Here is an 11,825-nt window from a genome sequence, read left to right as displayed (position 1 = left end):
TTATTTATTACCCATCTCAAATCACAGTGACCCCCTAACAATGGCTTCATCATCCTTCCTTTATCTTCCTCAGGCATCATCCGGGGGTCACCATCTACTGAGACGTAGACCTGTCAATCATGGTCACAAATGTTGGACACAGATCAGCCCCTGCTGCAGCCTCTCACCTTGTGACTTGCTACAAAGTTACAATGCTGCAGACTGATCACTGGGGGAGGGGAGACTGAGGAAATGCTTCCTCCTGCCTGCAGCGGACTGATGACATCATCTCAGCCTAGGCAAAGTCACCGAGTGGAGCCCAAGGACGGCTTTTTAATGATAAATCCTAAAATGATACTTTCGCCGCATAGTGTAATTCTTGCCAGATTCTATTTATTTGATGCCAGTCGTCGTTGACGTGTCACCCCCACGCCGCGTGATAATCTGCAGATCACATTAAATTTCATATAATAAAAGTATCATTTCCCATGTCGGAATAGACGCAGCGAGAGGACTTTTTTTGGGTGAAATTTGCCATTTCTGAGATATTTTCATGCTCCCGTCCCTCCAGCTCCGCCGGCAATAAACAGATGTTGGGAGGGGGAGGGGGAGCGGAGCTGCTCATTAATTAATACATTATTGCTCATTAGCATCGGACTCGGCCATTCTGTTTGATCTCAGCCGGCTGCGGCTCCACCAGCACTTTACATGAGAAAGATTTCAGTTCTGCGGCCCATCGGATGCACGCGGCAAACCGGCCGGGGAGGGAGAATGTGTTATTTATAGAAGCCGCAGTGCACCATGGGAAGGGAATGGTGCCAGGAGGATAGAAGGGATATATATACTGTATATATATATATTCTGGTCTTCTGCTATCCTCCAGTCTGACATATAAATCATGTGACCTATCGCACATTAGCGGCATTCCCGGCACAGGGTCTCTGAAGTTCCTCCACGGCGGTGGGCGCCCGGTACTTTGCTTTCCTGCCCGGTACTTCCATTTTCTGCATGGAATTGAATCTGAGCAGCAGAAATACTGCAACCGGTGTTCTATCGAAAGCTCCAACTCATCGAGATCTCCAACTACCTCACTCCCGGTGCTCAGAAAGACTGGAGCTCTGTACAGTTGCGGTGCGCATGCGCGCAGAGCGTTTTCAGAATACTTGTCGAGTTTGCCAGCTGCTGAATATTATTAACATGCAGCTGTACAGAGCTCCGACAGTCTTTGTGTTTTGCAGTCTAACGCCGCCCGGTCGAAATCTTCAACTTGCAGGTACCCGGCAGTGAGGTAGTTGGAGATTTCGACGAGTTGGAGCTTTCGATAGAACACCGGTGTGTTCCCTGTTTCCAGCTCCGCCCCCTCTAGATCTCAAACCAAGGGGATTAGATAGCTGGACTCATGTGACAGGATGCTGCAGTCCTCTTGTGACTCCGAGTGTCACTGAGCTGTTTTCTGGCAGTTTGCCGTGTGCTTCCAGACCCCAGAAATGTTCTAAAATCCATATGGCCCCCCAGGATGGTCACCGAGCCTTATCAGTTACCTGTATGAAAAGCCTTGGATGGAAGGTGTCACCCTCTGGGAAGGTGTCACCCTCAGAGTCCAGGATAGGGCTTTGTAGTTACTACTGCGAATGATGTCATGGTCTCGGACTGAGCACGACTGCAGCTTCAATCGGAGTTTTCTAAGACAGGTTCTCTTTAAAGTGATCCAACCACGACCAACAGGGCGGGAGGGGGCATGGCGGTGCATTGATGTTAATGAGACCACAGCCACGCCCACCGGCCGCGGTGCGATCACCCGTGTTCCGGTCCAGTGTGATCTGCAAAAATAGTGCTTGCAGTATTTTTGCAGATCACACTGGACCGGAACCCAGGCACTGATGTGCCTGTGTTCCAGGTGCGGGAGATCGCACTGCGGGCGAGGGGGCGTGGCTGCGGTGCCATTGACATCAATGCACCGCCATGCCCCTTTCTGGCCCTGAACGCAGGGAGCCGGCCGGCTTGCGTTCCAATGCGTTCCAGAGGCCGAACGCACTGGAACGCGGACTGGCCCTCAGAGTGGAGAGGGATTAGAACCCATGTTAGGTTTTTATAGCTGTGTGGACTCTGTTAGGTCTTTATGTCCTGGTGACCCCATCACTGAAAGTGAAAGAAAATCCCACATGTTGTCACCAGAACGGGAATAGATGGGAAATCTTCCCATGGGGACAGTAGTTTTGGTGATCCTCCTGACCACCAGGGATTTCCCTCCCTTTGGAGGAATTTCCTCTCACTTCCTGTTGCGGCTATCAGACAGGAAGTGAAGGAAAATCTCCACAATGGGACACAGATGGCAAAAAAAAAAAATCTGAGAGGGGTTATAACCTTCCCTAACTCTATCCAAAAGTAAAAAAAAGTTGGGGTCTGGAGGGGTCTCCATGCTAGCCAGATGTGGAAAAATGAGGACCTGTGCATGTGGTCATCCCTGATTTTGGGAATAAAGCTGAGCTGCCATGGTGTGCTGGGGGTGAGCTGCGGTGTCATAAGGAGGAGAACTGCTCATGAATGATTTCAGCAGCTCCGGGTTGGATGGTTTTCAATCTGGAGGTGTCTCGCCCCGATCTCGCCCCATCAGCGGCACACATGACCCCAAAATCTCCCGACTTCCCCGCAGAGAATTCCCGGTGTCAGGTTTAGCCAGAATAACACCCTGTAAATGGGATTATCTGGGTCTGGAGCCTCCGGAATCTTCCCTCCATCCCGACATCTGCTGCCCTAATCCCCCCATGTTCAGGAAGAGCTCCATCTGCAATCCATTTATCAAGCGAGTCTGTTCTCTGTCATAGCGCTTCCCGCCCCAGGATTCCGATTACCCTCACAGTGGCCGTGGCCAACCCCCGAAAGAGAGATTCCGGGATGAGGCGAAGGGACGGCTCCCCGAATTTTCCCCAATTTTGTCAGCGTGGAAAGTCAAATACATTTTTTGGGGTGGTTTTTAAGGGTAAAATGCGTTTTAAATGTCTCCCGAGGGCTACAGAAGCTCCTGACCCACAACTTTTTTTTGGGGGGGAGCAAGTACCCCACTTTTTTATTCCTTGAATTCAAGATGGCGGCGTGGGAGATCAGAAGGATTTGCTGTACGGAAGACAGCGCTGGACTTCATCAGCTGGGGAGGATCTCCGAAAAATCAATTTGTTATTTAACATTTTAGCAAAAAAACCCATAAAACTCACATTTTCATTTTCCTATAACCGGGAAGGAAGGGGGAGTTCCTCTTGTAGGACCAGAGGAGTCCCTCCCAAAGCCGAGACCCGCGGCTGTCAGAATACCCGAAACACTGACTGCAGCTGCTTTGGTGAAGTCACCGTACGGACCACTTTTTTCCGCCCGACTCCTTTGATTTGTTGTGGTTTGCAGAGCCAAGTGGTGTTGGAAGGGACACCCACGGCTCGGATTTTGGCTGATTTGCCGGAGTCGGCTGCAATTGGAAAAAGAAAGAAAAACTAGCTTTACATAAAACAAATAAATAATAATATGGTGAGAAAAGAAAAACAAACAAATTAACAAATAATGATAAAATATAAAAATAATAACAAAATAGACAAAATAACGATTAAATATACAAACAATAAAATATGCTAATAATGATAAAATGTATCGGGATAAAATATATAAATAATAAAAAAATATACAAATAATGATAATATATATAAATAATAACAAAATAGACAAAATAAAGATGAAATATGCAAACAATAAAATGTGCAAATAATGATAATATATATAAATAATGATAAAATACACAAATAATGATAAAATATACAAATAATAAAATATACAAATAATGATAAAATATATAAAAAATGATAAGATACATATATAATGATATAATATACAAATAATAATAAATTGCACAAATAAAGATAAAATATACAAATAATAATAAAATATATCAGGATAAAATATCTAAAGAATGATAACATATATAAATAATGATAAAATACACAAATCATTTTACAATATACAAATAATGATAACATATACAAATAATGAAAAAATAATATTTTTGCCTTAAAACCTCACCATCCATCCCAGTGGAAAGCAGGTCAGAAATGTTATAAAATCTCTCTAATGGGGACACAGAAAAAGACCCAAAACCAAAGTGGTGCGGAAAGTTTTATATCAATGGCAGGATATTTATTTGTGACTCTGTGTGGGGGACAACCGTACCCTCCATTTCTCGTGCGGGTGTCACAGGGACAGGAAGTGAGGGACAATCTCCCCAATGTTGTCACAAACAGAAATAATAAGAATGCGCAGATCTGCAGAATGAATGAAGCAGAGGCAGGGAGATCTTAGCACTGCAGGTCCTCAGGTACAGCTTCCCCTCCATCAAGGAGAACAGTGAGCAGCACAGCAGTGACATCACCAAATCTCACCCCCAAATCTGGTGAGACCAGCAGTCAGAGGCAGCAGTGCCTTAGATGATCTCACACTGCAGATCCACAGAATGAATTAGTTGGAAGCAGGGAGATCCTTGCACTGCAACTCCTTGGGTACAGCTTCCACTCCAGCAAAGAGAACATTGAGCAGCACAGCAGTGACATCATCATATATAATTATACTGGCAGTCAGAGGCAGCAGTGCCTTAGATGATCTCACACTGCAGATATACAGCTATGGGAATATAAAACAGGAAGTGCCTCGTCACAGGAAGTGCACGGCTATATCTGAATCCAAGATTTTTCAGGGTACAGCGTAGGGACAATGAACATTTCTAAACATTCCCTATAACACAGAAAATCGTTACTTTTTTAGTTAATTTCTTTAAGATTTAGGGTTACCGGGGGAATGTTGGAGGGGTGCTCCCCCCCCTCCCCCCACTGCAAGGAGCTGCCCCATAGGATCTACCACCATAATTTTTTGGGTAGATTTGATAGATTTCAATAAAATAATGAAAAGCTTTCCATGGATTCAGCTGGATGATAATGAAGTGGAGGGAGAGAGCTCTCCTGTGACGGATCCAGGCAGTGAAAAGTGTCCTTGTGGCGTCGCGGTGAGACGTTTCGCCGTGACATCATGGAGGAGGTGACGGGCTGGGTGCAGGCAGACAATAGTGAAAGGGTCCTGTGTGCACCGGGTTAAAAACCACTCCGCCCATAGCCGGGGTTATTATCACAAGTTTGGCACACTCCGTCACCAACAGAAAACAAAGCGACGTCACAGCTGCCAATACGGGACAACCCCGGAGGGTGACATTCACCGGCTTCTCCTGGCTTTATACCAATTGTAATAGGAATACCAAAAGAAATACGGAAGATTAAAGAGCTACTCCGGGCAACAAGCGAATCGGTGATCTGCTCATCCTCTCCAGCAAACACCGCAGCCATGCTATAGACAGAGCCTGGTGAGCGGAGTTCCCCTTTAATGAGGACCTCTAGTGCTTATTAGCATGTGTTTTATTTCAGCGGAGGATCCTGACTCATCCCTCCCCTCCCCCCGGGGAATTGTTCGCTGGATGCTTCATTTTTAAACATTCTCTCATCTAGTAAATAGAGTACAACTGGGGAATCGATCCAACTTTCTGCTGAATAACGCTCTTTGTTGAGACTCTCCGTTTACTGATGTTTGTTGATATCTGGCGCAGCAAACGGCCCAACACTGAAGCTGTAAAAGTCTTTAACAACTGTTATTGTGATGAAATCCTCCAATAACAGGCCTATTCAGCCTGCCGTCTGCACGCCACTGACCCCGAGTGTGCAGTGCAGGTGCAGCCACCTCACCATTGTACCCCAATCCTCATTGTATCCCAATCTCCTCCATCCTGTTATGTACCCCAATCCCCCTCTGTACCTCTATTATACACCAATCCCCCCACTGTCCCTCTATTATACCCCAATCCCCCCTCTGTCCCTCTATTATACCCCAATCTCCCCTCTGTCCCTCTATTATACCCCAATCTCCCCTCTGTCCCTCTATTATACCCCAATCTCCCCTCTGTCCCTCTATTATACCCCAATCTCCCCTCTGTCCCTCTATTATACCCCAATCTCCCCTCTGTCCCTCTATTATACCCCAATCTCCCCTCTGTCCCTCTATTATACCCCAATCTCCCCTCTGTCCCTCTATTATACCCCAATCTCCCCTCTGTCCCTCTATTATACCCCAATCTCCCCTCTGTCCCTCTATTATACCCCAATCTCCCCTCTGTCCCTCTATTATACCCCAATCTCCCCTCTGTCCCTCTATTATACCCCAATCTCCCCTCTGTCCCTCTATTATACCCCAATCTCCCCTCTGTCCCTCTATTATACCCCAATCTCCCCTCTGTCCCTCTATTATACCCCAATCTCCCCTCTGTCCCTCTATTATACCCCAATCTCCCCTCTGTCCCTCTATTATACCCCAATCTCCCCTCTGTCCCTCTATTATACCCCAATCTCCCCTCTGTCCCTCTATTATACCCCAATCTCCCCTCTGTCCCTCTATTATACCCCAATCTCCCCTCTGTCCCTCTATTATACCCCAATCTCCCCTCTGTCCCTCTATTATACCCCAATCTCCCCTCTGTCCCTCTATTATACCCCAATCTCCCCTCTGTCCCTCTATTATACCCCAATCTCCCCTCTGTCCCTCTATTATACCCCAATCTCCCCTCTGTCCCTCTATTATACCCCAATCTCCCCTCTGTCCCTCTATTATACCCCAATCTCCCCTCTGTCCCTCTATTATACCCCAATCTCCCCTCTGTCCCTCTATTATACCCCAATCTCCCCTCTGTCCCTCTATTATACCCCAATCTCCCCTCTGTCCCTCTATTATACCCCAATCTCCCCTCTGTCCCTCTATTATACCCCAATCTCCCCTCTGTCCCTCTATTATACCCCAATCTCCCCTCTGTCCCTCTATTATACCCCAATCTCCCCTCTGTCCCTCTATTATACCCCAATCTCCCCTCTGTCCCTCTATTATACCCCAATCTCCCCTCTGTCCCTCTATTATACCCCAATCTCCCCTCTGTCCCTCTATTATACCCCAATCTCCCCTCTGTCCCTCTATTATACCCCAATCTCCCCTCTGTCCCTCTATTATACCCCAATCTCCCCTCTGTCCCTCTATTATACCCCAATCTCCCCTCTGTCCCTCTATTATACCCCAATCTCCCCTCTGTCCCTCTATTATACCCCAATCTCCCCTCTGTCCCTCTATTATACCCCAATCTCCCCTCTGTCCCTCTATTATACCCCAATCTCCCCTCTGTCCCTCTATTATACCCCAATCTCCCCTCTGTCCCTCTATTATACCCCAATCTCCCCTCTGTCCCTCTATTATACCCCAATCTCCCCTCTGTCCCTCTATTATACCCCAATCTCCCCTCTGTCCCTCTATTATACCCCAATCTCCCCTCTGTCCCTCTATTATACCCCAATCTCCCCTCTGTCCCTCTATTATACCCCAATCTCCCCTCTGTCCCTCTATTATACCCCAATCTCCCCTCTGTCCCTCTATTATACCCCAATCTCCCCTCTGTCCCTCTATTATACCCCAATCTCCCCTCTGTCCCTCTATTATACCCCAATCTCCCCTCTGTCCCTCTATTATACCCCAATCTCCCCTCTGTCCCTCTATTATACCCCAATCTCCCCTCTGTCCCTCTATTATACCCCAATCTCCCCTCTGTCCCTCTATTATACCCCAATCTCCCCTCTGTCCCTCTATTATACCCCAATCTCCCCTCTGTCCCTCTATTATACCCCAATCTCCCCTCTGTCCCTCTATTATACCCCAATCTCCCCTCTGTCCCTCTATTATACCCCAATCTCCCCTCTGTCCCTCTATTATACCCCAATCTCCCCTCTGTCCCTCTATTATACCCCAATCTCCCCTCTGTCCCTCTATTATACCCCAATCTCCCCTCTGTCCCTCTATTATACCCCAATCTCCCCTCTGTCCCTCTATTATACCCCAATCTCCCCTCTGTCCCTCTATTATACCCCAATCTCCCCTCTGTCCCTCTATTATACCCCAATCTCCCCTCTGTCCCTCTATTATACCCCAATCTCCCCTCTGTCCCTCTATTATACCCCAATCTCCCCTCTGTCCCTCTATTATACCCCAATCTCCCCTCTGTCCCTCTATTATACCCCAATCTCCCCTCTGTCCCTCTATTATACCCCAATCTCCCCTCTGTCCCTCTATTATACCCCAATCTCCCCTCTGTCCCTCTATTATACCCCAATCTCCCCTCTGTCCCTCTATTATACCCCAATCTCCCCTCTGTCCCTCTATTATACCCCAATCTCCCCTCTGTCCCTCTATTATACCCCAATCTCCCCTCTGTCCCTCTATTATACCCCAATCTCCCCTCTGTCCCTCTATTATACCCCAATCTCCCCTCTGTCCCTCTATTATACCCCAATCTCCCCTCTGTCCCTCTATTATACCCCAATCTCCCCTCTGTCCCTCTATTATACCCCAATCTCCCCTCTGTCCCTCTATTATACCCCAATCTCCCCTCTGTCCCTCTATTATACCCCAATCTCCCCTCTGTCCCTCTATTATACCCCAATCTCCCCTCTGTCCCTCTATTATACCCCAATCTCCCCTCTGTCCCTCTATTATACCCCAATCTCCCCTCTGTCCCTCTATTATACCCCAATCTCCCCTCTGTCCCTCTATTATACCCCAATCTCCCCTCTGTCCCTCTATTATACCCCAATCTCCCCTCTGTCCCTCTATTATACCCCAATCTCCCCTCTGTCCCTCTATTATACCCCAATCTCCCCTCTGTCCCTCTATTATACCCCAATCTCCCCTCTGTCCCTCTATTATACCCCAATCTCCCCTCTGTCCCTCTATTATACCCCAATCTCCCCTCTGTCCCTCTATTATACCCCAATCTCCCCTCTGTCCCTCTATTATACCCCAATCTCCCCTCTGTCCCTCTATTATACCCCAATCTCCCCTCTGTCCCTCTATTATACCCCAATCTCCCCTCTGTCCCTCTATTATACCCCAATCTCCCCTCTGTCCCTCTATTATACCCCAATCTCCCCTCTGTCCCTCTATTATACCCCAATCTCCCCTCTGTCCCTCTATTATACCCCAATCTCCCCTCTGTCCCTCTATTATACCCCAATCTCCCCTCTGTCCCTCTATTATACCCCAATCTCCCCTCTGTCCCTCTATTATACCCCAATCTCCCCTCTGTCCCTCTATTATACCCCAATCTCCCCTCTGTCCCTCTATTATACCCCAATCTCCCCTCTGTCCCTCTATTATACCCCAATCTCCCCTCTGTCCCTCTATTATACCCCAATCTCCCCTCTGTCCCTCTATTATACCCCAATCTCCCCTCTGTCCCTCTATTATACCCCAATCTCCCCTCTGTCCCTCTATTATACCCCAATCTCCCCTCTGTCCCTCTATTATACCCCAATCTCCCCTCTGTCCCTCTATTATACCCCAATCTCCCCTCTGTCCCTCTATTATACCCCAATCTCCCCTCTGTCCCTCTATTATACCCCAATCTCCCCTCTGTCCCTCTATTATACCCCAATCTCCCCTCTGTCCCTCTATTATACCCCAATCTCCCCTCTGTCCCTCTATTATACCCCAATCTCCCCTCTGTCCCTCTATTATACCCCAATCTCCCCTCTGTCCCTCTATTATACCCCAATCTCCCCTCTGTCCCTCTATTATACCCCAATCTCCCCTCTGTCCCTCTATTATACCCCAATCTCCCCTCTGTCCCTCTATTATACCCCAATCTCCCCTCTGTCCCTCTATTATACCCCAATCTCCCCTCTGTCCCTCTATTATACCCCAATCTCCCCTCTGTCCCTCTATTATACCCCAATCTCCCCTCTGTCACTCCATTGTACCTCAATCTCCCGCCTGTCTATTATACCCCAATCTCCCCTCTGTCCCTCTGCTGTTCACCAAACCCCCCATTTGTCCCCCTATTGTACCCTTAATTCCTTTTGACCTCTAGTGTACTTCAATCCCTCCTCTGTCCTCTATTGTACCCCAAATCCTCGCCCTGTCCCTTATCGTGAATAATAATAATTTACCCAATTCCCCCTCTGCCCCTCCTCTGTATTCCAGATCGTCCTCTGTACCTATATTGTACCCTAATCCCGCTGTTTTCCATTGATTGTACTTTATTCCCCACCCCCCTGTTCCTTTATAGTGCTGATCCCTCCTTCCAGACCCCGCACCTGAGGATCACTATCGTGTTTCCCCGAAAATAAGCCATTCCGGAACTCTGTATTCGTCAATCATTCAGCCTTGAGGGTTGGAGATGAAAAGTATAATACAATCACTGTGCAACACTACTGATCAGGAAGCAGAACCTGCACATGTAATAAGCAAACATGGCTGCCTACCGTGTGCAAGGTTACATACTATACATGGTATTATGCCTGCGTCCGGTCCGATCAAAATAGTACTTGCAGCATTTTGATCGCACCGGAACGGACCACAGGCATAATGTGCCTTGCGATCACATGCGGCCGGAGGGCGTGGCTACGGTGCCATTCACTTCAATGGCTCGCCCCCTCCTGCCCCACAAAAAAGTGAGCCGGCCACAATGCGATGCAGTGCGTTCTGGCCAGAACGCACTGCATCTGGTGTGAACTTAGCCTTAATTCTCGGGGGATGATGAGAAATTCACAATGTTACAGCTGTCACCAGAACAGGAATAGAGGGGGGATCTTCCAATGGGGGACACCTGTTCTGGTAAAGGGGATCATTTAACATTGAAGTGAGATCTCCTCTCACTTCCTGTTGCGTCTCCTGGACAGGAAATGAAGTAAAAAACACCCCAATGGCACACAGACACCACAGAATAATATGAGAGGGGATCTAATCGTTGCCTTCTACAAATCTCTCTCTGGGAGATTTGTATACAATGTAACATGCAATGTCATATATACGTTACATATAGGGTTGCCACCTTTTCTTCCAGCGACGCACGGATATTGTTTTGGGAGAATGAGCTGTGGCTTATTTATATGTAAAAAGCGCCGCCCATTCATATGTAAATATCACAGTCGAGACTATTTTCAGTGGGGGGCCAGTAGCCCCTATCTTAATTTTGGTTGCCCCTGTCTGCCTAGCAAAACAAATGACAAACGCACTCATCAATTCGTCACCAGCCCTACAGCAAGGTGCACACGAAATGGGCTTTAAACAGTAGAACAGTAGAAAGTTTTCCTGGCACACTCACAAGCCCGCATGTAAAAAAAACCTGTCTCACCACTAAGATTAACAACAGAGGTTTAGATACATGTCTTCTGCAGAAAATGTGAAAGCCGCACGGCCGCGCCAAGGCACCTCTTATAGTGCGGTCCTACCTCTAAACTATGAGAGTCTCCATCTTGGAGCACATGGGGCAGAAGATAAAATTGGGTGCAGGTTTGTCAGGGAGAAGCTCAACCTCCCTTAAAGGCACAGGAACACACAAGGGATCCCGCACATCCCAATGGCAGCTGAGACCCCCCCCCATGCGTCACTGCACCAAATCACTACAGACGTGTATCCAAACCTCTGTTGTTAACCTTAGTGGTGAGACAAGTTTTTTTTACATGCGGCTTGTGAGTGTGCTATGAGAACTTTCTACTGCCCCTGTCTGCCTGACATCTTGTGTCCGGGTTTCAGCTGCCATGTAACCCGGACACAGCATTCAAAACCCGAACTGTCCGGGTGAATCCTGGACAGGTGGCAACCCTAGTTACATAGTAGGTGAGGTTGAATAAAGACACCGGTCCATCATATAAATGTGGTCATCACACAAAAATAAAGACGATCCCTCGGAAACGATGGGCGATAACCCGATCGAAGGCGTTTAGGGGCAGAAATTGCCC

Source organism: Nanorana parkeri, unplaced genomic scaffold (assembly GCF_000935625.1).
Source record: "Nanorana parkeri isolate BGI_ZX_2015 unplaced genomic scaffold, ASM93562v1 scaffold2831, whole genome shotgun sequence".
NCBI classification, from domain to species: Eukaryota; Metazoa; Chordata; class Amphibia; order Anura; family Dicroglossidae; genus Nanorana; species Nanorana parkeri.
This window is presented reverse-complemented; position numbering follows the sequence as displayed.